The 26,484-nt window shown below is 44.4% G+C and overlaps 2 long non-coding RNA genes across 2 annotated transcripts; one reads left to right on the plus strand and one right to left on the minus strand.

Moving 5' to 3' along the window:
- The first annotated feature begins 3,835 nt into the window (after positions 1-3,835).
- On the plus strand, positions 3,836-25,745 carry LOC120100749 (uncharacterized). The gene is given in 3 exon segments (NR_190564.1): positions 3,836-3,929; positions 14,733-14,792; positions 25,121-25,745. It is a non-coding gene; the product is annotated as an uncharacterized LOC120100749 (long non-coding RNA).
- LOC108349968 (uncharacterized) lies at positions 14,027-18,957 on the minus strand. Its single transcript, XR_015671202.1, has 4 exons — positions 17,170-18,957; positions 16,348-16,403; positions 15,605-15,772; positions 14,027-14,924 (listed from the first exon to the last, which is right to left on the minus strand). It is a non-coding gene; the product is annotated as an uncharacterized LOC108349968 (long non-coding RNA).
- Positions 25,746-26,484: the final 739 nt, after the last annotated feature.

Genomic DNA, 26,484 nt, shown 5'->3' on the forward strand with positions numbered 1-26,484 from the left:
CTTCTGGCTATTATAAATAAGGCTGCGATGAACATAGTGGAGCACGTGTCTTTTTTATATGTTGGGGCATCTTTTGGGTATATGCCCAAGAGAGGTATAGCTGGATCCTCAGGCAGTTCAATGTCCAATTTTCTGAGGATTCTCCAGACTGATTTCCAGAATGGTTTTACCAGTTTGCAATCCCACCAACAATGGAGGAGTGTTCCTCTTCCTCCACATCCTCGCCAGCATCTGTTGTCCCCTGAGTTTTTGATCTTAGCCATTCTCACTGGTGTGAGGTGAAATCTCAGGGTTGTTTTGATTTGCATTTCCCTTATGACTAAAGATGTTGAACATTTCTTTAGGTGTTTCTCAGCCATTCGGCATTCCTCAGCTGTGAATTCTTTGTTTAGCTCTGAACCCCATTTTTTAATAGGGTTATTTGTTTCCCTGCGGTTTAACTTCTTGAGTTCTTTGTATATTTTGGATATAAGGCCTCTATCTGTTGTAGGATTGGTAAAGATCTTTTCCCAATCTGTTGGTTGCTGTTTTGTCCTAACCACAGTGTCCTTTGCCTTACAGAAGCTTTGCAGTTTTATGAGATCCCATTTGTCGATTCTTGATCTTAGAGCATAAGCCATTGGTGTTTTGTTCAGGAAATTTTTTCCAGTGCCCATGTGTTCCAGATGCTTCCCTAGTTTTTCTTCTATTAGTTTGAGTGTGTCTGGTTTGATGTGGAGGTCCTTGATCCACTTGGACTTAAGCTTTGTACAGGGTGATAAGCATGGATCGATCTGCATTCTTCTACATGTTGACCTCCAGTTGAACCAGCACCATTTGCTGAAAATGCTATCTTTTTTCCATTTGATGGTTTTGGCTCCTTTGTCAAAAATCAAGTGACCATAGGTGTGTGGGTTCATTTCTGGGTCTTCAATTCTATTCCATTGGTCTATCTGTCTGTCTCTGTACCAATACCATGCAGTTTTTATCACTATTGCTCTGTAATACTGCTTGAGTTCAGGGATAGTGATTCCCCCTGAAGTTCTTTTATTGTTGAGGATAGCTTTAGCTATCCTGGGTTTTTTGTTATTCCAGATGAATTTGCAAATTGTTCTGTCTAACTCTTTGAAGAATTGGATTGGTATTTTGATGGGGATTGCATTGAATCTGTAGATTGCTTTTGGTAAAATGGCCATTTTTACTATATTAATCCTGCCAATCCATGAGCATGGGAGATCTTTCCATCTTCTGAGGTCTTAGTCAATTTCCTTCTTCAGTGTCTTGTAGTTCTTATTGTACAGATCTTTTACTTGCTTGGTTAAAGTCACACCGAGGTACTTTATATTATTTGGGTCTATTATGAAGGGTGTTGTTTCCCTAATTTCTTTCTCGGCTTGTTTCTCTTTTGTGTAGAGGAAGGCTACTGATTTATTTGAGTTAATTTTATACCCAGCCACTTTGCTGAAGTTGTTTATCAGCTTTAGTAATATCTATGTTTTCTAATTGTCTTAAGCAACCCCTATGAAAGGGTCATATGATCCCTAAAGTGGTTGTGACCCCCAGGTTGAGAACCACTGCTCAAGTGTTATTAATGTGAGCTGGGTCACCTGGGCAATCTTAATGTTCACCCCTTATGCCTCTTCAGTAAACTCCCAGGTCATTTTGGTGGGTCTTTTCTCAGTTTCTCTCGTGGTTAGAACCTCTCAAGAGATGGCTGAGCTTTCTTCTGTCTAATGATTCCTCCAGTTTACACAGTAAATTGGCCAGGTTCTTGAGAAACCCAATGGGACAGGCAAGGCCTTTGGAAACCTAGACTCAAAATTTGCAGATTGCTACTTCCTCTACATTTTTTCACTGGAATAAAAGTGATGCCCTGGGGAGTTAGAATCTATATCTTACCAGAAGTTATAATCTGTATCTGAAGGAAATTGCTTCACCCTTTCTAGTTCTTTCTGAACTCTGACTGGCTGGTTCAACTCAGCTGTTCTGCTCAAACTCCTCTCCAAGCTGACTGATTAAAACTGTCTTCTCTCAGATTCTCACTGAATCGCTCTGCTTGCCTTCAAACTAACTATGGCAATTTGTTCTAATCTTCTGGCTCCTTATTCTCTGGCTTCAACTGCCTCTGCGAACCTGCACTGAATTGCATGAATGAACTCACAAATGAATTCAACTCCACTGAATTACGCTCACTCCCAACTGACTGAACAAACTCAACTCCACTCAGTTGAACTGAGTGACTCTCCCTGCCCACTCTTAGGGAGCCTCTCTTTTTCCTTTGTTCTCATGAGAGTTGGTGTACCCCATTTCTGACTCTGTCAAATCTTTCTCTGTTTCATCACTTTGTCTGACCCTCAATTAGATGCTACTTTCAAACATGACTGTTTCCTTCTCCAAACTAATCTTAGCTACATTGTTTGAGATTAAAGGTGTGTACTGAACCAGTGTCTGTATCCCAGGCAGAGCAAACATGCTGCTGAATTAAAACTCTTCTACACCTTGCCTTCCTGTATGGCCACATCCATTCTAGGTGGTATGACCTATCACTATCCCACACTGGCTTCCTGTCATTAGGCACTTTTCATGGAAGCCTGCATTATGCCCTCCTTTCCAGTATCTCCTACTAGCCTCCTTTCTCTAGATTCTTCCATATTCATTTTCTCTTTATTCATAACAACGTGGTCCAGGGCTTAATGCCTTGGAGTTGCTTGTGTCAGACTACTAACCAACTCCCAGTAATCCACCATACACCCTCTCCATTTACCTTTCAGTAATTTTCGGAATTTTTCTTCACAGAGGAAGTTTAGCTACAGAATGTGTTTCCAAGGTTCATTTGCAGTTCTGTGAAGGTGGCAATTTTATATCAAGTTGCAAATTCTTGATACCTCTCACTGAAAAGGCAAAACCTAACTCTTACAAGAGTGTACTAGCCACAGTGGTTACGCCTAATGAATAGGGTGATGTGTAAAGGATACAAACCAAGTCATAACTGCTTTTCCTCTTGGGTTACCATACTCTGAGACAGCATATAAAAGTCACTGAAGGGGTTGGGGATTTAGCTCAGTGGTAGAGCGCTTGCCTAGCAAGCACAAGGCCCTGGGTTCGGTCCCCAGCTCCGAAAAAAAGAAAAAGAAAAAAAAAGTCACTGAAACTGAGAGAGTTGCTAGAGGCCTGGTGGCCTTCTGGCTGGGCGCTGACAGGGACTTAAAGTATTACTGGAAGACGGGAGAAAGAACACCTTCAAAATTCGATAGAAAATCTATCACCAACACACTGACTGAGGTCGTTCACACTCCAGAGAAGGTGGGGAAGATGCACTTGACTTCTTTCTGCTACTTTAAGAAAGAGACAGGTATAAGCTGGAAAAGATACTGTTGAACTGGAAGGAGCCAGTGTGCAAAGAACCTTCTCACCCAGCTGGTCAACTCGGATGCCTCTATTAGCCTTTGAAGGAAGAAAGAAAATTAGATAAAAATTTAATAATATATGCCAGGCGGCCCACACCTTTAATCCCAACACTTGAGCGGCAGAGGCGGATAGATCTCTGTGGGTTTGAAACCAGCCTGGTCTACACATTAAGGTCTAGTTTTGACCGGTGATTCCAGATAGTTTTTAGGCTCTAAGAACATTTAATATTGGAAAGGAAGGATAGGAGGAAAAAGTTGCATCCTCTGATGTGGAAACCCCTACCTGTGTTGTGCTCAGGCAGAGCTAAGTTCTAAACTGATTTGCATATACAATCAGAGGAGCCACTGTGCAATGACATCATCACAGCATGATAGAGGTCACAGATAGAACCCAACTGGTATTGATGCAGACAGGAAGCCAAAGCATTCTATCTTCTACTCTGAGAATACCTCAAGGCTGGATATAAAACATTGAGAGATCATGTGACATCTTCAAGGCAACAGACTCTGTCTTTCATGACCAGAACAAGGTCCCATTCACTGGTGAGTAGAGAGCTCCTGCTTAACACATTCATTTTGCGCTTTAATGTGTGTATGCAGATCCCTGGACTCTCCTATGAGAGGTTTACATTGGTTGTGAACCTGTAACCAAGAGTGCCCTCCTTGTCCCAATCCATACAAATGGTTTGTTGTCATTGTGGTATCACTTAAAGTCATTACCAGAGGTGCCTTTCCTCACTGCTAACTATAGAATAGCAGGGTTTCTGGTTTTTTTAAATTGTTATATTTTAAAATTATATGTATGTGTCTGTGTTTAAATATGAGTATGTACACACGAGTGCAGGTTCCTGCAGAGTCCAGAAGAGGGCATTAGATCCCTCTGAGCTGGAGTTATAGGTGGTCATGAGCTGCCCATTGTGGGCTCTGCTCAGGTCCTTCCGCAAGAACAATTGTCTCTTTTGTTTTGTTTGTTTTCTCTGCATAACCCTAGTTATCCTGAAACTTGCTCTGTAAACCACACTGGCCTTTAACTCACAGAGATCCACTTTGGTACTGACTCTTGGGAGCCCGGACAATTGTTTCTTAATCTATTGTGACTCAGTCTTTCCAAGATTTCCTGGATTCTGGAGCCTGAGGTAGAGAGTAACTGATGTTCGGAGACTTGTTACTATAGGGACAAGAAGAATAAAGGATGGAGAAAGCAAACTGAGAGGCCTTGGATAAGAATGTGCTACACCAGGCTTCTTCACCCTGGTCAGCAAGAGGCCCATCCCAGCTGGGGTTCAGCAGGAACATTTTCATGAAGTTTACATAGAAATCTAAGAAGAATGACCATCTGTCCATAAAAATATCAACCCTTTGTCCAGTTTCTAGGCCTGAACTACTGATTATAAATGAGCAGCTGACTGAAGAGTGTGTCCTCAGAAGGCAGAGCCTTGCAGTACCACAGCACGTGGGAAGCCGCGACTCCTCTTCCTGCCCCAAAGAGGTCTTCTTGGGCCTCTGCCTATTGAGTTCCAGATTTAAAGGCATGTGCCACCACACCCAGCTTCCCTCAGTTCTTGTCTGAGGGAAAGAATTCAGCTGAGAAACATGGTCTATTTAAGCAGACGTTGATTTAGAAAAGCAAAACATGCACTCCAGACGGAGATTTGAGTGGGCTGTCTGAAAGGCTGTAGCGACACAATGCATCCTACATGGAGGAAGCTTTTTATGAATATTCATGAGGTGTATGGAATATTCATAGAGTAAGGTGATTCTTTCTCGCTCGCCTCCCAAACCATGATAGACTAGCTCTCCTTCTAGGGTATTTCTTCCTATTTGTGAGATGACCAGTTCTTTCACTGTCAGCTTTTCCCAGTTGATGGTAGTCCTTTGCCTAGGGTTGAGACCTCTCAAGCTTTCCCACATCCCTGTTAGCATGTCCCTACATGTCTTTGTTTGTTCAGGTCTTCTTTCTGCAGCCATGCTGATGAGACCTCATGGGTGTAGACTCTCTGATATTTCTAGGAGATCAAACTAATTTTAAATGGGTTTAAATCAAAATGAAAACTAACACCCAACGATAAGTGACATATGTGGGATTATTTCTTGCAGTAGTTCTATAATTAAAACTTAATGAATGTCATATATAATATAGTTCATGCAGCTCTTATTTAGCAAACAAATAATGGTGAATATTGCCAAGAATCTGTGAGGAAGCAAAATATGGGTACATGTAAATAATAATCAGCCATGTGAGCTTTGCAAACTTGGCTCCATGGAGATAGTAACTGTCCATATGAACTTTGCTTGTTCTTCTGTCCAAAGAAGAACTTTTCTTATCTTTCATCTCACTCAGCAATGCAGTCCTCTCTACCTGCTGCCCTGAGGTTCCTGTGATGCTTGATTTGTCATTGTGTGCATGCACTAGTACACACACACACACACACACACACACACACACACACACACATCGACACATATACCATCATATCCACACATAAACCCATTCTCTCTCTCTCTCTCTCTCTCACACACACACACACACACACACACACACACACACACACACACATACACATCTACAATCACCTGAAAAAGAATTGCTATTGAGTCATTGTCTTTGTCAGGTTGGTCTGTGGACCCGTCTTTGAGGGATTGTCTTGATTCTCTGGGACTGATATAAGAGCACACACATGCACAGGCAGAGAGCAAGAGTTGGGGGTTGGGGGAAGAGCAAAGAAAGCAAACTGGAAGTGGAGCAACACCTTGAACTCTCAAAGCCTGCACCCCCTAATGTCGTACTTCCTCTCCGCTAACTCTCCCTCAAAGCCTGCCTCCTAATGACATAATTCCTCTAGAAGGCGGCAACTCCTAAAGGCTTCATGGCATCCTCCAAGAAGGCACTGCCACCTGAAGGACCAGGGGCTCACTACTAAGCCACCACCCTCCGCAAAGCTGCTGTGATTCTTTGTCTCTCTCCCAGCAACAAAACAGAAGCGTGAGTACTGCCTTATTCTGTAGCTCTGCCATAGAGTGTTTCCTCTCATGAACAATCTGTCAGTTGCCTGGTTTCTTGGCTCCATGACCTCTTTCATCCTCTAAACACTAGTCTCTGCTCCCAAATCACTCCATTCTCCTCTCTTCCAAACTCACTCATACCAATGATACTTCTTCAATCATTACTCCTCCAACCTCTGGTCGAGTGACGTCACCGCCTTCTTCAATGTCCATTGCCTTTCTCAATTACCAGCTCAGAATCGCAATAACTTTTATTTTTACTTCCAACTCCCACTTCATGCCTTCCTCCCCCTGCATTGGATAACTCCACCTATGGCTCAACCCATCTCTCCAAGTTCCTATGTGATGGTTAAGTCAGTGAGTCAGCTTCACTGAATTCCAGGAGGCTCAGACAGCTGACTAAACACAATTTTTTGGGATGCGTCTGGGAAGGAGTTTCCAGAGGAGATTAGCACTTGAATTGGTGGCTAAGCAGAGCACATGATGCTCCTCCGTGCCCCTACCCACACCAGTCTGCAGAGGGCTTGCAGAGAGCCGAAAGCAGCAAAAGCACGGAGAAGTTGACGTCCCTCTGGTCATTCTGACTGAGCAGGATCATTGGTATGCCATCAGAGCTTTCGACTCTCAGGCATTGAAACCTAGCTGCTCTCTGGACCTCAGATCTTTGACCTGTACTGATGGCTTTCGTGAACATACAGCTTGGAGAGCTGGTGAGGTTTCTCAGTATTCATAACTCTATGAAGCAATGCATATATTACTAGCCACATGCATATGCAGAGTTCCTATTGGTTTTGTTTGTCAGGGTAGCACTAACACTCCGTAGTTGAACAGTTGGTTTGATGGAGAAGCAATGATTCATTTTCTTTCCTTCCTTCCTTCCTTCCTTCCTTCCTTCCTTCCTCCCTTCCTCAGGATCAGTGTCTGCCTATGAAGCCCAGGTTGTCACTGAAATGACAGCTCTCTTGTCTTGGTGTCCCCAGTGTATAGGCACTGAGACTGTTATGTATTTAATTTGAGACAGGGCTGTGCCGTGGGGTCCAGGCTGGCCTCGAACTCCCTTTTGGTTTGAGTACCCAAGCCCCGCATGTAGCTGGGTCTATAGGTACCATGTGTACCACACTGGCTCTAGCCCTCACTTTGTTATGGCCACGGTCTGAGAAGCTTAGCAGCACCCCCACCACATTCATCTCTCATGAATCCCTAGTGAATTCAGCTCCTGTGGTACCCTGCCACCCCTAATCCCTGTCTCAATAGTCTCCTTGTTTACATTTTTGTACTCAGTCCTTACTCAGCAGGAATGCCCAAGGATAATTGGGGGAGTGGGGGGGGCGCTCTTTGCCTTTCTGTCGCAAATCCCAGCTTCACAATCCCTGGCCTTTAGTGTTATTCAGAAGTGGGTTTTCCCTCCCTTCAGCATAAGGGCTTTCTATCTAGTTTTCCTCCTCCCACCTCTGCCTGGCTGAGTATGCTGTATGTGAGGCACAGTACATTCAAGAAAGAAGGCTTGCTAGTCTCACCCGGATCCTCACACTCCACTCAGTATCGGCTGGTATCCTGGACCCCATGCATGTCAACTCACTAGTGACCTAAATAGCCTTTTAAAGATGAAAATCAGATCGAGTCACTTGTAGAAGACCCATCTGCCAGAAGAGGTGTCCCCTCAGATAAGTCCTGTGATGAAGATCATTGCTGCAGTGTTTGGAGGCATGGCTTTGGAGGAAGCAGCTCCTGGGGGCTAGAGCTCATCAATGGAATGGTCTAGTGAAGACTAGTACTTTTTTTTTTTTTTTTTATTAACTTGAGTATTCCTTATATACATTTCGAGTGTTATTCCCTTTCCCGGTTTCCGGGCAAACATCCCCCTCCCCACTCCCCTTCCTTATGGGTGTTCCCCTCCCCATCCTCCCCCCATTGCCGACCTCCCCCCAACAATCTAGTTCACTGGGGGTTCAGTCTTAGCAGGACCCAGGGCTTCCCCTCCCACTGGTGCTCTTACTAGGATATTCATTGCTACCTATGAGATCAGAGTCCAGGGTCAGTCCATGTATAGTCTTTAGGTAGTGGCTTAGTCCCTGGAAGCTCTGGTTGCTTGGCATTGTTGTACATATGGGGTCTCGAGCCCCTTCAAGCTCTTCCAGTTCTTTCTCTGATTCCTTCAACGGGGGTCCTATTCTCAGTTCAGTGGTTTGCTGCTGGCATTCGCCTCTGTATTTGCTGTATTCTGGCTGTGTCTCTCAGGAGCGATCTACATCCGGCTCCTGTCAGTCTGCACTTCTTTGCTTCATCCATCTTGTCTAATTGGGTGGCTGTATATGTATGGGCCACATGTGGGGCAGGCTCTGAATGGGTGTTCCTTCAGTCTCTGTTTTAATCTTTGCCTCTCCCTTCCCTGCCAAGGGTATTCTTGTTCCCCTTTTAAAGAAGGAGTGAAGCATTCACATTTTGATCATCCGTCTTGAGTTTCATTTGTTCTAGGCATCTAGGGTAATTCAAGCATTTGGGCTAATAGCCACTTATCAATGAGTGCATACTATGTATGTCTTTCTGTGATTGGGTTACCTCACTCAGGATGATATTTTCCGGTTCCAACCATTTGCCTACGAATTTCATAAACTCGTTGTTTTTGATAGCTGAGTAATATTCCATTGTGTAGATGTACCACATTTTCTGTATCCATTCCTCTGTTGAAGGGCATCTGGGTTCTTTCCAGCTTCTGGCTATTATAAATAAGGCTGCGATGAACATAGTGGACCACGTGTCTCTTTTATATGTTGAGGCATCTTTTGGGTATATGCCCAAGAGAGGTATAGCTGGATCCTCAGGCAGTTCAATGTCCAATTTTCTGAGGAACCTCCAGACTGATTTCCAGAATGGTTTTACCAGTCTGCAATCCCACCAACAATGGAGGAGTGTTCCTCTTTCTCCACATCCTCGCCAGCATCTGCTGTCACCTGAGTTTTTGATCTTAGCCATTCTCACTGGTGTGAGGTGAAATCTCAGGGTTGTTTTGATTTGCATTTCCCTTATGACTAAAGATGTTGAACATTTATTTAGGTGTTTCTCAGCCATTTGGCATTCCTCAGCTGTGAATTCTTTGTTTAGCTCTGAACCCCATTTTTAATAGGGTTATTTGACTCCCTGCGGTCTAACTTCTTGAGTTCTTTGTATATTTTGGATATAAGGCCTCTATCTGTTGTAGGATTGGTAAAGATCTTTTCCCAATCTGTTGGTTGCCGTTTTGTCCTAACCACAGTGTCCTTTGCCTTACAGAAGCTTTGCAGTTTTATGAGATCCCATTTGTCGATTCTTGATCTTAGAGGAAGACTAGTACTTTATAGGCATAACTGGAAAGTGGTGGAAATCCGGAAGTGGGATTGAGTTGGAGGAAAGTAGGGTGTGCCCTTAAAGACGTATGCAACACGACCGGGCCCTCCCTGTTACTTTTCCTTCTTGACCAACTCGAGGCGTGCAGCTTTGCAGTTTCCACCCTCACAATGCTGTGCTGGCTCTCCACCACTCCGAAACTATGGCTCTAGCTGAGTTCAGACTGAAACCTTCGAAACTGTGAGTAAAATGTAGCTCTCCCCCCACATTTGGCTTTCTCAAGGATCTGTCACACTGACGAAACACTGGCAAAGCTGTCAGCACTGTTTCACTAGTGCTTTGTGTGGTCATTTTGTAGGATAAAGTCAGGACTCTACCACGGCTTGCCAACTCGGTGTGAGTGTTCTCTTTCTGCCAGCTCTGCAGCCTCATGGCTGTCATTCCTACACCTCCAGCCCCTTGCCCACTCCGCACAGCTGCTGTGATGCTCCTGTGGTTTCCTGAGGATTTACTTGAAAGCCAGTCTTAGCTTTATGACTCATCCAGTCCCCGTTTGCTCTGTCTGCCATGGCCTTGCTTCCTGAATGTCACATGACTATCACTTCACATCTCGACTCAAAACATCACTCCCCTGTCCACTCCTATCTCTCTTTCAATGAGCTGCCCAGATTTCTGCTGCACGTTTTTTTCCTTCCTTGTTCTTAACATGTATTAGAATGTTAATACACCCTGATGAATTCCAGGCTTCTGTGTTGTCCGCCTTTCCTCAAACTTATCTACATGGTTGGCTATGGTCATTAGGACACTGGGAAATAAGACGGAAATGGAGAATTAATGAGGCCTTACATAGTAGGGCTTGCCCTGGTACAGCACCTGTAGGAAGAGCGATGAGCTGGAAAAGGCCACATGGAGGACAACAGAAGCACAGCAGTCAACAGCCCCAGGCCATTGGAAAATGTAAATGAAGCTACCTAGTTTCTGTCACTTAGTGCCTCGGCACTAACACACCCAGGAATACCACATGGATTATAGAATTGACTCAATAGCAAGATGTCTTGTGAGCACTTGTCCTCATGTACATGGCTAGCTGTAGTACATCTCCAAAACTCAAGTATCTTAGTCAGGATTCTATTCCTGCACAACATCATGACCAAGAAACAAGTTGGGGAGGAAAGGGTTTATTCAGCTTACACTTCCACATTTCTGTTCATCACCAAAGGAAGTCAGGACTGGAACTCACACAGGGCAGGAACCTGGAGACAGGAGTGAATGAATGCAGAGGCCATGGAGGGGTGCTGCTTACTGGATTGCTTCCCCTGGCTTGCTTAGTTTGCCTTCTTATAGAACCCAGGACTACTAGCCCAGGGATGGCACCACCCACAATTGGCTCTCCTACTCTGATCACTAATTGAGAAAATGTCTCACAGCTGGATCTCATGGACGCATTTCCTCAAAGGAGGGTCCTTTTCCTGTGACAACTCCAGCTTGTGTCAAGTTGACTTGATAAACCAGCCAGTACACTCAAGCTTCTCTCTGTCTCTGTCTCTCTGTCTCTCTGTCTCTCTGTCTCTCTGTCTCTCTGTCTCTCTCTCTCTCTCTCTCTCTCTCTCTCTCTCTCTCTCTCTCTCTCTCTCTCCCTCCCTCCCTCCCTCTCATCTGTCTTTCCTCTGTAGTCCATGTCTCGGTAAGGACAACATATCTCCTTACAATGGTTAGTTTTTTCTTTACTCACATTTGTTTTTATTTATACATGTGTGTGCTTGTGTGCATGTCAAGGTATATATGTGGGAGTCAGAGGACAAACTGTGGGAGGTGGTTCTCTTCTTCAGTGGTGCAGATCTTGAGGATCAAACTCCAGTTATTAGGTTTAACCAGGCACCTCTACCCACTGAGCCATCTCAGCGGGCCTGTACTTAGCTTTCAACTTGACACAATGAAGAATCACCTGAGAAAAAAGTCTCAAGGACAGATTGTCTAGATTAGGTTTGAATGTGAGGGTGTCTGTGAGTATTTTCTTGATTATGTTAATTGTGATAGAAAGACCAGTCCACTGTAGGTGGTACCATTCCCTAGGCAGGGGATCATGTCAGAGAAGTAACTGAGCCTTAACATACATGTCTTAATTCACTGCTCTACGCTTTTGAATGAGATATAATGTACTGGGTACTTACCATATATCACTTGACTTCACCAAGGTGATGGTGCACTGATGTCACTTCACATGAAGCAGATGATGACTTTCCTACTGTAACTTGGAATTGTGGGCCAAATAAGCCTTTTCACTGAAATTATTGTTGCCAGGATATTTTATCACAGCAACAAGAAGGAAAACTCAGATAGGAACCAAGCTTTCAAAGTGTGATGATGGTGAATTTTATGTACCCAGAATATGGTGCCCAATTATTTGGTCAAACTCCAGTCTAGGTGTTGCTGGGCAGGTGTCTTCAGATGTGGTCAACATAAGCAGCAAACTGAGTATAATGGTTTCTCCTCCACAATTGGGTTGAGTCTCATCCAAGTCACTCAAAGCATGGTGAGAAAAGCTTGAATTCATCTGAGAAGGAAGGAACTCTGACGCTGGAATTCCTTCAGGCTTAAAATGGCAACATCAGCTCTTACCAGACTCCCCAGCCAGCCAGGTTTGAGATTTGTCCACACCCACAGCGTGCACGGGTTCTTAAAACCATCTCTATGGACACATGAATGTGCACACAAACATCTAAACATCATATTGATTCTATGTCTCTGCAGAGCCCTCATGCAGAGGTTATTGTGTGTGCATGTACGTGATGTGTGATCATGTATGGTACAGGTACCTATGTGGAAGATATCAGGTGTCTTCCTCTATCGCTCTCTGTTTTATTTCCCTGAGACAGGGTCACTGTTTTGTCTAGGTTAACTAGCCAGGGAGCTGTCCTCAGATTACGGGTATGTGTGGCTATACCTTCTGCATTTTGCTAATGCAGGGACATGATTTGAACCCAGGAATTCATGTTTGAAGAGCAAGGGCTCCTACATGCCACCCCAGCCCTCAGTTGTGAATCCACTTTTACGGCCTCATCAACCTCCTAATCCCCATCACCCCACCGACAGGGTTGTCCATCTAAGATATGAATCTACTCATATCACTATTGCAAAGTCTTCTGACCGCTCAGGACTTGGAGGACCCAATACTGTCCCTCCATGTAGAATACAAAAACTCTTTAACAACCAGACCCAATTAAACCACTGCCTCGTTCTCTCTGAATTTGTTGGTTAGTTTTGTTTTTTTTTTTTTTTCAACTTGACATGTGAACTTCAACTGGAAAACTATCTCCTGTAGACTGGCTTGTAGGCTAGTCTGTGGGGTATTTTTTTTTATAAATTGGTAACTAACGTGGTAGGGACTGAAGTGGTGCCTTTCCTGAGCAGGTGACCCCGGGATGTATAACAAAGCAAACTGAGCAAGCCAGGAGAAGCAAGCCAGTAGGCAGCACCCCACTATGGCCTCTGGGTCAGTTCTGCCTCTAGGTTCCCGCTCTGATTTTTCTGAATGATGATGGCCTACAAATTGTAAGATGTTGCAAGATGAAATAAACTTTTCCCTCTCCAAGTTGCTTTTGTCCATGGTGTTTTATCACAGCAATAGAAACCCTGAGACATTGTTGTTGTTGTTGAGGTTGTTGTTGTTTGTTTTGTTTTGTGTCAGTGAGACTCAGGTTGGACTCTGAGAGGAGGGAACCTCAATTGGCAAAATAACTCCCCATTGTATTGGATGGAGAGAGGCCTACGGGACATTTTCTGGATTGATGTGGTGGGGTCCAGGCCACGATGGGCAGTTCCCTCTCTGAGAAGATGGTCCTGGGTCACAAGAAAACAAGCTAAGCAAACCAGCAAGCAGCACTCCTCCATGACCTCTGCTTCAGTTTCTGTCTCTGGGTTCCTGTCTTGAGTTCTTGCCCTGACTTTCTTTCCGGGTGGACTACAACCGTAAGCAAAAATGAGTTTTGTTTCTTCCCAAGTCACTTTTAGTCATGGTGCTTATCACAGCAGTACAAACCTAACTGGAACACTGTGCGCACAAGCATCCTACGTTCCAGCTGGAACTAACTAGTTGTCAGTCCCCAAGAGTGCCGTGCTCCCTTGATGTTGCATGATCTGGTCCCTTTACTTGGAATGCCTACCCATTTGTCTGGAAAACTTGATACTCTTTGTATTAGTCAGGATTCTCTAGAGAAACAGACCTTACAGAATGAGTATATATGTATATACATATATATTAATGTATATATGTGGGATTTATTTATTATATATGGAGTATATCATTCATATATATGTATATATGGGATTTATTAGAATGACTTACATATTGTGGTTCAACTCGTTCAATAATGGCTATCAACCAATGGAAGTTCTGAGAATCTAGTAGTTGTTTAGTCCACAAGGCCAGGCATCAGCTGGTCTTCAGTATACGCCAGAATCCTGAAGAAGTAGCTTTCACAACCAGAGAAGGAATGGACTTGCTAGACAGAGGGAGAGCAAGCAGGCAAAGAGCACGCTTCCTTCTTCTGTGTCCTTCAGAAAATGTGGCTCACATTAAAGGTGGATTTCCACCTCAAAAGATCCAGATTAAAACTTGGGCTTCCAACTTAAAGTTATTTAATTAAGAAAAATGTTTCTCTCTCTGGTGTATCCAGCTGCTTGGCTTTCAGTTAATTCTGGAAACGGTCAGTCAGGTTGACAACCAAGAACAGCTACCACACTCTTTAAACCCTGGCTCAGAGTGGTCTTTGTTGCAAATGCTTGGTAATAATTTTGGAAATAGCAAAGGTCTTTTCACCAACCCCATGTGATTTATTGAAGGTAGTGTGCTCCTCTGTATTTAGACAAGGTTTGCTGATGGCCCTTGTATCTACCAGTAGAATCCCTCCTCCTATCCTTCCCTTAGCTGCTATTAGCCGTTGAGTCCATCTTCCCACGTTTATTCTATATCCATCGATGGCAGGATATTTAGTCATCTCTATGTTACTTCCCTTCCAGGATCTTAGGCACAGATGAAGCTTGAGGAATTTGAGTACGGAACTTTGGTTCTTGGAGAAGGTAAACATTTCATCTCTTTCTGTTGCCAGAAATGCCAGTGTCACCCTAAGTGGTGTCACAATGATCTTAAGTTAAGCAACAGTTCACAAGAAGGAAAAAATGCTGTCACCTGTGAGGCACTGTTTTGGGGAACTGGAAGTAAAAGCAAATGACTTAATTTTTATTTTAGAACTACACTGTTTCCTATTTTCTCTGTCTTCTGAAAAATACTTTTTTTTCAGTTGTTTTGAGACTTTTTTTTTTTTTTTCGGAGCTGGGGACCGAACCCAGGGCCTTGCAGTTGCTAGGCAAGCGCTCTACCACTGAGCCAAATCCCCAACCCCGTTTTGAGACTTTTCAAACCCACATTAAATTAGATATTTCTAGACTTATACAAAGAACCCCTGGATACACACACACACACACACACACACACACACACACACACACACACACACCAACATCTTTCCACACCAGCTCTCACATCCCCACCCACCCATACACACACACTTCCCATTTCTCTCTGCTGACAGCAGGTAGCTGTCCTCACAGCATTTGATCACTGCCTGCATCTTGCCTAATTAAAAACAATCTTGTTTTCCAGCAAGTTAGACTCACTATTATACCGAAGCCAATTGATGCTAATTCAACAAAGTCATCTCGTGTACACTCTGGACTCCAATCTCCCCACTTATCCTCCGAACAACCTTGACTGTATGTACCACTGTCTTGACTGAGAATCCAGTCAATTTCTCGCAATGATCTGGCTTTTCCCTCTCTCCATACATTTTGCCAATATTGTCCCTTGGCTCTGAAAACCCAGCCCAACTTACCTGCAAAATGCCCACTCCCTGGACTTTTGTGCATCCTGGTTTGCTTTCTGGTGCTATGATGAAACACAGAACAAAACTCCTTGGGGGAGCAAAATGTCTCCCATTAGCTTATACTTCCAAGTCCTGTTGTGTCATTGTGGGGAGTCGGGCAGGAGCTCAAGCAGAGACCTGGAGACAATAAATGCAGTGGGTACTCTGAAGAAATGCTACTCACTGCCTTTCTCCTAGGTTCATGTTCAGATGCCTTTGCTATACAGCCCAGCCAACCTACTCAGGATGGCACTGCCCAGGAGTGGGCTGGGCCCTCTTCCATCAACGAGCAAGAAGGAAAATGCCTCCAGACATGGACACAGGCCAGCTTCATGGAAGTAGTTCTTCACTGAAATTCCCTCTTCCCAGGTGTCTTTACTTTGTGTCAAGTTAGCCAAAAAAAAAAAAAAAAAAAAAAAAAAAACCAAAAAAACAAACAAACAAAAAAACAAAACAAAAAAACAAAACACCCAACTAGCACGTTCTTGTCTGTTACATCAGAGTGTGATATAGGTGAAACCTTTCCAGGATATTTTGTCCTGAGGTGCTCTTCCCTGGCATCTTCAGATCAGGAACTTAAGAGTTAGATTATTCCACTGGAGCTGGTGCCAACATGACAGGATGTGAACACGGCGGGTCCTGGCAGATTTCCTTAATGTAAAGGCCATGTTGCCTTTGAAATTAACAAGTAACTTATGAGTTCATGGGAATACCTGTTTCTCTGGAGTCTTCTCTTCAGTAGGTTATGCGATTCAATGGTTATCACTGTCTAAATAAATTATTACACAGAGAATTACAAAATGGTGTAAAACTTTATATATTTAATACATTTCCACAATCAGATCTTTTCCTGTCTTTTTAGAATCATTCTGGAATCATGATTTTTTTTAAAAAGTCAGTGTATTATAGTCATATACTTATATGAATATGGAGGCTGGAAAACAGCCTCAGGAGTCACTACTCAGGTGCCAGAAATTAAAAGAAAGCGAGGCCAGCGGCCATTGAGCAAAGTGCAGGGATTACAAGCACATGTCACCTCCTGGGGCTTGCTTTCTCATAGAACCCAGGACTACCAGCCCAGGGCTAACACCCACCCACAATGGGCTGAATCCTTCCCCCTTGATCACTAATTGAGAAAACGCTTTACAGCTGGATCTCATGGAGGCATTTCCTCAAGGGAGGCTCCTTTCTCTGTGATAACTCCAGCTTGTGTCAAGTTGACACACAACACCAGCCAGTTATAGAGGGAGAGGGGTTTTTATCAGTCACTTTCCTTGTTGCTGTGGAAAGACCTGATGGAATCTAGGTGCTTTGGTTTACAGTTTCAGCTGTGCTAGGGAAGGCATGGTGGTGTCTTTGGAGGGAAGGATGGAATCTATGGCGGCAGGTAGCAGGTCTCAAAGAAACCCTGGGACAAGTCTCGCTCAGTATGTGGCTCTTCCCAGCACTTCTCACCCCACCCTCTCCCTAAACCTCTCCTGTCCAGGGGCTGGGTTTGAGTCCTTCCTCCAGCTTCTGATTTCTACAGAACTTACCCATTCGGCTTTGCGCTTGCTTGGTTTTCCGGAGCTCTCCTGCTCTCTTGACGCGACATTGATCACTTGTTCCTTGGCTCCTCTTTTGGTCTGTTTGCCATTCCCTCTTCTCATCTCTCCCCTCCCACCCTCCCCCTCCCCCTCCCCCTCCCACTAGAGTGGCCTGGTTCACTCTAAGACCCTTCCGGATGCCTCTGGCTGTTTTCTCCCACATATCTACAATAAAATCTTCTTAACCGTACACAGGAGCAGCCATGTCCTCATTTTCACTCTGCAGGGTGGCCTTGATGGAAGCTATGGTGGCAGGGGTGGGTGGTGGAGGCTCCTCATTCTTTGACAGATCAATAAACTGAAAGCTGGACTGGTATCAGGCCCGGGCTACGGCTTTCAAAGAGGAACCATGGTGATTTCCACTGGGCAGATTCACACGACCTGAGTGCTCCACGACCTTTTAAAATTAGTACCTAACTTTCGGAACTGAGTGTCCAAAACCAGTGGGTCAACCAGACACCTTAAGGTCAAGCAGTAACTAACATTCTGCTCCAGGCCCACAGAGACTCACACCCATTTTGCAGTACAAAAATGTAAAAAGCAGAACAAAAGGCTTGGCAAAGCCAGACTCGGGAGTCAAGTTGTGGATATAACCAATGTGACAAAGCAGCTCTCAATGTTGACAAGAACAGTGACGTTAAAGAGGGGCTCTTTTAGCACTGGGTTAATAAGCAAGGAGCCTGGGGAGAAAGCCCTGCCCATCCATCAATCCTTCAGCAAGGGGCCGGTCCTCATGAGCCCCTCCCTTCTCCTTGTTGGAATTTTTAAATTGCTGGGTCCTGACACTCCTCTCAACCACGCAGACAGGGGTGTGCTGAATCAGGATGCTTCGTCAGACCACTGGGATGGGCTTTTCTAGACAAGGAGCATTCCCACCCAATTCACCATCATTGCCTTTTTAACTGGACACCACTGTTGTGGGAGAAGAGTGGGACAGATGCCAGTGATTGCGTTAGTTGCATAGGAAAGCCAGCTGCCCACTCCTGGAGAGCTTGAGGGTCAGTGGGAGGCTGGCTTTGGGAAAGACCCTCTGAGGCTGTGGGGTTCTGGCTTCAAGTGCATCCCATCTTCCTTGAGAAAGAGAAAGGCCTTCAGGACCACATCTAGTTAACCTGGAATGAAACCCCCAAAGCCATTTTGGGAGGCAGATTTGCTCTGTGCAGCGCAATATCTGGCTTAGAGAGGGATATGCAGAAATGGGGGTGCATGTGGGCCAGTGTGGTGTGATGATAGGGTGAGAAGTCTCTGCTCTGTCTCCTCAGCTCCAGCATAGGACATCAAGATCTCTTGGAAGTTCACAAACCCCAAAAGTAAGAGCGGTATAGCTCTGTATGCATAGGGAACCTTTTCATCTTTCTGAAGTGACTTCACAGGCCCCTAGATAGTCCTGGGGTAGGGGTTGGTAGCCAGAGGAACCACCATGTGAATAGAGTGGAGGAACCTGAGTGCTACACTTAAACCTCTAGAGACAACAGATGGTAGAGACTGGGCTATCTGACAATAATCTATGGTTTCCTCACACATGCCCACCATCTGGAGCCTCAATAAGAATCTCTAAATGAAGAGTTACAGGGAGGTTTATGATTGGTGAACATCATTTTGTACCAAGATGAAGGGTGCACTCCTCAGTAGGATAGAAGCTTCGGTTTAGGGTAGTTTGGGACCCTGCCCTCTGAACTTCATTTGTGTTCCTTCTTTCTTTATAATGAGCTGGTAACAGTAACTGAAACTGGGTTCCAGTTGTGAGAGAGCCATCCTAGCAACTTGTCAAGCCAGGGTGTGGGCTGTAGGAATCCCTGGTTAACAAGTGTTAAGTCAGAAGTTCAGCAAACTAAGGACTTGCATTTGTCTACAAAATGGGGCAGTCTTACAGACTGCATGGTCAATCCTCCGGCACTGCTGTTAACCCCTGGTGGTAAGCATCAGAAGTCCCTCATTGACAATTGATAGGAAACACCTACATTTTGATATCAGAAGTGTTGTGAGCAGAGCAGCTTGGCGGTGGAGAGAGAAAGCATCAAGCTTTAGTGAGATGATCTGTGAGGCTGTGAACCCTGAATAACACAGAACCTTAGTACTAATGCTTCAATGATACAGAAAGCACTTGAATCTTGTGATGGTCTATCCCTTTAGTTAGCACTGGCTGTGCGTTTATTCTTGGCTTATGGTGACATACATCACAGTGAACCTGCAGGGTCTGCAGTCACCAGACAGGTGTCAAACCAAGTGCACACTTTAAAGGACTGTTCGTGCGGTGGAACTTTCATAGCTCGTTCGTTATGTTCTGTGAGTCTAATTTTAGCGCACAAAACACCCCAGGAGACTGGAGGCCTGAATCTGAGACCTGGATTTAGAGATAATGACACCCTGATTTTGCTTGGGCGTTGGAAGCTGAATTGGAGTTCTGGGGACCTTCGGAAACTGGTGTCTTAATTCTGTCACTTCTTTCACAGAAGACAAAGAAAAACGGTGACAGCAAAGAAACCCACTATCTTGAAAAAGTCAAGAAGACCAAACCTTGGTAACAGAGTCAAGGCTTTCTTCTCTCTCATGTTTATCTGAAAGTCTTTGCACTTATAGTAGTTCCTTGGCTTATCAAGGGGTTACATGTGGATAAACCCCTTAAGTTCATTGTATGTGCTTGGCCTGCCGTGCGCCCTGGTCATCCACAGTACACTGACTGAACCATCTCATTGGTTTCCTGCACGGTAATACAGTTGGAAGATGTAGCTAGAGGCCACTTTCCACTGCTAGCAACACATCACGGCACACTGCTAGCAAATGCAAAAGTTCAAGATGGTTTCTACCCAGTGTGCCTTGCTCTTATAACATCAAAAGGATTTAAGTTGAACAAGTGCAAGCTGGGATTTTTTTTTTCCTTTTTCTTTTTTTTGGAGCTGGGGACCGAACCCAGGGCCTTGTGCTTCCTAGGCAAGCACTCTACCACTGAGCTAAATCCCCAACCCCGCAAGCTGGGATTACGAGCACACTGTTCCAAGCTGTCACACCGGCTGGCCAGTGCCACTGACCTCAACTTGGTCATCACACCAGGTTCTCATACAGAGTATTCCATGTGCCTGGATCTGTGTCTTGGTCAAGGTGCCTGCTGGCCTCTGAGCCACAGTCACTGTGCCCACTCACATGATATTTATCATCCCAAATGAAACCATCTGCCTCCCCAAGCAGCCACTTTTTTCCCTCCCAATGTCATAGTTTCTTTTCTATTGCTGTGACAGGACACCATGACTGAGCAAACTTATAAAAGAAAGCCTTGAATTGGGGCTCAGGGTTCCAGAGGGTGGCAGAGCCTGTGACCAACATTAAGAGGAACATGGCAGCAGTCAGGCAGGCAGGCAGGCACAATAGCTGAGAGCTTACAACTAATCCACAATCATGAGGCAGGGAGGGAGGGAGAGAGACAGAGATGGCGAAAAAGACTGAGAACAGAGAGAGAGACACAGAGAGATAGAGACACACAGAGGCATAGACAGACAGCTATCTTGAAGCTGTGGGCTTTTGAAACCTCAAAGCCACGTTAGTGACACATCTCCTCATCCTTCCAGAGAGACACTTCTACCAACTTTTGGACCAAGCATTCAAATATACAAACCTATGGGGGCCATTCTCATTCAAAGCACCACACTCATTTTACTGAATGACTAAAAAGAGAAGAAAAAAAAAATAAAAACGGATAAGAACTCCTATGGTGGTGGGGAGGTCTTACCTCTGCCGTGACTCTCATCACTCTCAGGACAAACTGGAAACTTTTAGTGTCACATGGAAAGGAATGTTCCAGTCTCCTGGTCTCCCACCCTGTCCTCTAGCCCAGAAATCCCCATGCTCTCCTCTGAGGGCCTGATGCTTTCTTCTTCCGTGGTCCATCTTCCTGGTTTCAGGCTCTGTATTCTTTGTCTGTGCTGCAGAGATCATGGTGGCCACAGCAGCCTGGGTTGTCTGTACACAGGCAATCTTTGAGCTATGTTCCGCAAACAGTGGTTGAAGAAATGACAGACGGAGACACCCAAGAAGGAAGAAAGGATCAAAAATGTCCCCAAGCTAAATCCTGACAACAACAAAGTAAAACCAAACCAGGCTGCAGACCGGTACTAAAGCAGCGGGCAGCTGCTGACTGACAGTGCTCTGGGAAGAGACCAGAAGTTAGGGTACCACAGTCACACTTGCTGTGTGTGTGTGTGTGTGTGTGTGTGTGTGTGTGTGTGTGTGTGTGTTTGTGTGTGTGTATGTGTGTGTGTGTGTGTGTGTATGTTTGCATTTTTGAGTGAGCACACACTTGTGGTTGGGGATAGACAGATACATACCTTTTGGAGGAGTACTCATATTTCACTATGTTGAGATTTTACATTTCTCTGTATTAGTTGTTTTCCTGTTCCTGGAAAAAAACATGTTGGCCAAGGCAATTTATAGGAAGAATTTACTTTTAGGCTTATAGTTCTAGGAGACTAGAGTCCGTATGGATGAGCCAAGGTCTGGTATCATGAGCAGGACGCTGAGGACTAACATCTTGAACCACAAGCAGGAAGGAGAGAGGGATAACTCAAAATGGCATAAATATTTAAACTCCCAAAGCTTGTGTTTGGTGATACACTTCCCACAACAAGGCCACAGCTCCCGAGGCTCCCTAAACAGCACCTAATTAGCTGGGGACCAACCATTCAGATGCCTGAGACTCTAAAAGAAGCCCTTCTGATAGAATGGCTGCCTTTGCGAGAAGAGGATGAGAGGCTCTAGCTGGTGTGCTCCCTTCCCTTTCTTGTGTGTCGTGACCCTCTACTATCTGATAACACAATGAGAAGGCACTTGGCAGGTACCCTTGGATTCCCTGACTCAAGAACTATGAGACAAATAACTCACTGTTCTTTATAAACAGCCCTTGCTCCAGGTATTGTGTTACAGCGGCAGATGATGGCTTGACAGTGTGGCCTCAGTTCTTATTAGTTTTTATTATTAAATCTTTTATCATTGCAGTGTGTATATATGTGTGTGTGTGTGTGTGTGTGTGTGTGTGTGTGCATGTGTGCATGCACATGTACGATTATACAGGCACACAGGTGGTAGCTCTTCTGACACATGGATTCTACCAATCAAAAAGGTTATCAGGTTTTGTAGCATGCATCTTATTTTGCAGAGGTAACTCATTAGCTCCACTTCTTTTTAATTAGCTATTTTGAAGTCTTCAGAGAAAATCCATTCTAGAGTTGGAGCAATGGCTCAGTGGTTAAGGGACAGCACTGTTCTTACAGAGGGTCTGAGTTCAATTCCTGGTACGACCTATAGCTGCTGCTCCAGAGAATCTGATGCCCTCTTTCGGTTTCGGTTACTACCAGTACTTAAAATATCGTGCACACGTGCATGCATGCACACACACACACACACACACACACACACACACACACACACACGTAATACATATTTTAAAAATAAAATTTTGAGGCCTGGAGAGATGGCTCAGCAGTTAAGAGCACTGACTGCTCTTCCAGAGGTCCTGAGTTCAATTCCCAGCAACCACATGGTGGCTCACAGCCACCTGTAATAGGATCCAATTAAAGAGAGCAACTGTATATTACCATACATAAAAGAAATAAATCTTTAAAATAAAAATAAAAATTTGAAAAAAAATCCTTTTTGGAAGACAGGCCAGTGGTCTTGTTAGCTGACAAGTGACTTGGAGGGATAGACAATGTAACCACTAATCAGTCATTAATGGGGCACCATCAAAGTTGGGCACATAAAAGTATGGCTTTTAGTTTCCAGTGAGGCCAGAAAGGTGGGAGTCTGGGACACAGCAGGACCCAGCTGTAGCTCACATCTGCCCCTCTCCCTTCCAGGTGCTAACAAAAGAATTAAATGTAGCGGATCAGGGATCAGACACAAAGATTCTTTAAACCAGACACCTAGGAATTAAATAATTTTGACATTGGAGCAAAAGATGAAGTAAAGCCCAAAGAAAGGACAGCTACCTTGGGCAGAAGATTCCAGAGTTACTCAAGAAACATGGAGGAGTTCAGAGCAGCCTCTCAAACCAGGGCAGGCAGTACCACAGGACGAAAGACCTGATGTGAAGTTGGCCAGTTTCTTCACTGGACAAGGACATCTACAGAAGCAGTTCACCGAGGTGAACTTCAGCCTGTGCTCTCTTTTCTAAGCTGTGCTCCCTGCCGTGGGGCTTCATCTTCTCAGAATTGAGGATGCCTTGCCTAATTTGCACAAAGTCACTGCACGCATGTGCAGTGGTCCCAAGAAAGCCTTTTTGTTGTTACATGCATATGATCTGCTGGTATGACCTCTTCTTGGACAGAGAATAAAAATATGATCTCTCTTTGGTGTACTCAAACTGGTTTAGCCCAACAGGTGTCTGAGAGGCCAGCCCTTCATGGGAGGTTGTTTGTTTGTGGTAAACACATCCCTTTGGAAAAGCTGGTCAAACAGATATTTCTTGCTTAGATAGTCTTGTTTTTACAAGCACCACAGACAATCAGTTGGACATGGGAAGCTAATTACTATTATGTTTCAGGCATTAGACCAGGAAGTAGGGTCAGGAAAGGCTGTGAGGTGGGGTCAGATCTCCTTTTCCATTGTTACTGCTACATGATGTGCTTGTGGATCCGTGCTTAGAACCATCCATTAAGTCAGTGGCTAAAAATGTTCAGAAAGTTGGGAATAAGGAATAGAAAGCTTGGTAAGATAAGGATAGACATGATTGGACAATGCTAATCCACAAACTTTCTATCTATATCAACGTTGATCTATATAACCCGTACAACAGCTCCTTTTCTAGAGAACTGTGGAGTCACTGCAAAGACAAACACACACACACACACACACACACACACACACACACACACACACACACACACACACACACACACAGAGTCTTGTTGATGTGTTTCCAGCTCTTTTGTGGCTCAACTTGATTTTGCCCAGTGAGACTCCCTCTACATGGGAAGTTATTTATTCCTTTTGTCTGTTACAGAATTTCTACCTACTTTTAAAAGAGAAAACAGACAAGAAGCCTCCAAGAGTCCCTATGTGCTTCCTGTCAGCCTTTTCAAGATCTGTTGGTTTTTTTAATTGTTTTTTGTCCATCCAGTAGCTACAATTGTTTCCACTCTTTAGAATTTGGGAGGGGGTAGCTTTCTAGCTTCTTTGTCCTTTTCTGATATATATTGTCTAATTGTGTAACTCATTATTATTCATGACACTATTCCCAAAAAAATCAAAGTCAAGATCAAAAGAGTCTTAAATAGAACCCCCCCAAGACTTGTTTTTAATTATTTATTTTGAGTCAGGCTCTCATTGTGTAGCTTTGGCTAGACTGGAGCTTGCTATATAGACCAGGTTGAGATTGAATTCACTGAAATCTGTCTGCTTGTTTCTGCCTCTGCCTCCCAAGTGCTGGAATTAAAGCTTGCACTACATCCAAGTTGTTGCAAGTAGAGAACAAGACTTAGCAGCTTCCACCCAATATTAGTTTTCTGTGCTCAGGGCTGAATACATTACTTGGGCATCACAAAGATTAGGCAAAGAGTAACTACTCAGTAATAGTAATTTATGTGTCTCTACTAGTATCTTCTTGCATTCTACAAGTGTTCAGTAATTATTAGAGGTCAGAAGTAAAGAAGAGCATGGGGCTAGAGGAAGTAATCCTTTGTCTGAGCAGCCTTTTCTCTACAGTTATTTGGAAAGGGGGAGGGAGATAATGAAGACAGCAGTCACACATAGCAACCATGGTTTAGCCTTTTGGGGACTCCCTTGCTAGCAGCTTTTACTGCATCCAGAGATCCTCAGATCCTGATGACAATAATTAGAATTCAGGGGGAGGAGGAACATGAAGAATCTTATAAACTTGTTTCTGAAAGTTATCTCTGGTTTTGGACCACAGGGATACCAGTTCTAGAAGACCACTGCCCTGCATCCTCAGATCAGGTCTCTGTCAAGTACTAAACAAAGCCCGAATTGCATCAAAAAGCATCTTTATCTACCCAAAGCTCCTCCACCAAGGCCAAGAAGGTCCCACATTGGACAGAATTGCTTGGGTGGGGAGGATGACTGGATTGTTCCCATATTGCTTTTTCATTGCTTCTATGACCTCCTCACACCTGGATGCCCCCAAAACTCAAGATATCACTGCTGAGTAACAATGTTCAGAAGAAAACAATGACTGATCTACACCTGCAAATCATGTAACCTTTTCTCAAGCTGAAATCCGATCAGAAAGACTGTTCTCCGAGCTTTAACAAGTCAGGAAAGATGCTATCTACATACCAAACCCTTCTGAAACATGATTTTTGGATTCAGTTTAAAGGAGAAATCTCTTGGCCCTGAGGATTTCCGTTGCCACATTTATTATCAATTTTAAGCGGCACCTTTTGGATTGTGAATCTCTTGCAGGTAGAATCCACATCTACAGGACCCAGTGGTGTACCAGGCACGTAGTAGGTGGTTAACAAACTTTTGTGTGAATCCAAGACATGTAATTCCTTCAAATACAACATACATTCAGATAACTGCTGACATCTAGCCTGCAATGTATAAATAAATGTTTGCATACATAGAAACAGAGGTATATAGTGGCCATCTAGATTAGCATTACAAACCTTAACCCCAGGCAGTGGGCTCTCGTTGCTTTGAGAATGCACCAAAACCATACCGTGAATGCAGGCTGGATACAGAGTATGAGTAGAGGATGCCAGGTACCCTGATGCATGCACTCTCTGGATTGAAGAAGGGTCTTTCATTCTAGTCTTTCCAACATTCAACCAGGAGAACCACATGGGGAGCTCTAGGATTCTCCACCTCTGAGGCCGCCTTGTGACACGCACAACAGATCTACCGAAGCAACCACCTCCAAAGCTTGGCACACTAGCACAGTAGGGCCACAGGCCACCCTCTGGCCTCTCTGCTTCCTGATCAGCTCGCTGACAATCTGCAAAGAACAACTCTCACTTCAGAGCCTTCAGCTCCCTTAACTAGAAGCGACTTCACCAGCCTGTGCCCTATGGCCTGGTGGGTCCTTACTCTTAAAATCAGAGGGCCAAACCAGACGTCCTTCCTTGACTCCAAATGTGCTTTTCTTCGTTTCCCAAGTCAGCGTTTGCATCTGACACAGTTACGAAGGCTGTTCCTGCAAGGGACCTGGACAAGGGCGTGCTGAGTCCTGAGTGAGGAAATACATGGCCAGGAGCACTCAGTTATTTTCTTCAATACTGAGGGATGGACGAGTGTCTGCTGTGACTGGAGAAAGTG

The sequence above is a fragment of the Rattus norvegicus genome, chromosome 2 (assembly GCF_021556685.1).
Source record: "Rattus norvegicus strain SHRSP/BbbUtx chromosome 2, alternate assembly SHRSP_T2T, whole genome shotgun sequence".
Classification (NCBI taxonomy): domain Eukaryota; kingdom Metazoa; phylum Chordata; class Mammalia; order Rodentia; family Muridae; genus Rattus; species Rattus norvegicus.